Raw genomic sequence first — 441 nt, 5'->3', positions numbered from 1 at the left:
ATATCGAACATGTACATTCATAACAAGGTGGCAGCTCTAATTGTGTCGTGAACTATTACTCCTTGAAACACGACCAAAAAAATTAAATCAAGTCAAATATAACAAATTCCTCCGTCGCCGGATTTGGCCACCACTTTGGCCATTCACGACTTTGGCCTCCTAACCCTGCTTGACCCTTTCCCCGCCTTGGCTCCGGCGTCCTGGAAGTCCCTCTGCACGACGCGATGTGAGGGCCGAGTTCACGCGAGATTTCGCTGGTTGATTCATATCCTGTCTGTTAGTTCCTTCATTCTTCTCTGATCTTGTGACCTATATTTCATCTTTCGAAGAGTGGGCTCAGTTTAGGTGGGTATTTTGTACATGTTTCTTTGTTCACTTATCTGTTTATATTTGTGCTTATAATTAATGTGTGTTCGGATATATGTAAACATGGCTAGGGGG

General features: G+C 43.8%; 1 protein-coding gene across 1 annotated transcript in view; it reads left to right on the top strand.

The window, feature by feature from the left end:
* Positions 1-441, top strand: part of LOC119592211 (cuticle protein CP1499-like) — a 10,657-nt gene that overhangs the window by 4,527 nt on the left and 5,689 nt on the right. The gene's annotated exons all lie outside the window — the stretch shown is intronic.

This window comes from Penaeus monodon, chromosome 29 (assembly GCF_015228065.2).
Source record: "Penaeus monodon isolate SGIC_2016 chromosome 29, NSTDA_Pmon_1, whole genome shotgun sequence".
Lineage (NCBI taxonomy): Eukaryota > Metazoa > Arthropoda > Malacostraca > Decapoda > Penaeidae > Penaeus > Penaeus monodon.
The sequence above is the reverse complement of the archived record's forward strand: the minus strand, read 5'-3'. Positions and strand labels throughout refer to the sequence as shown.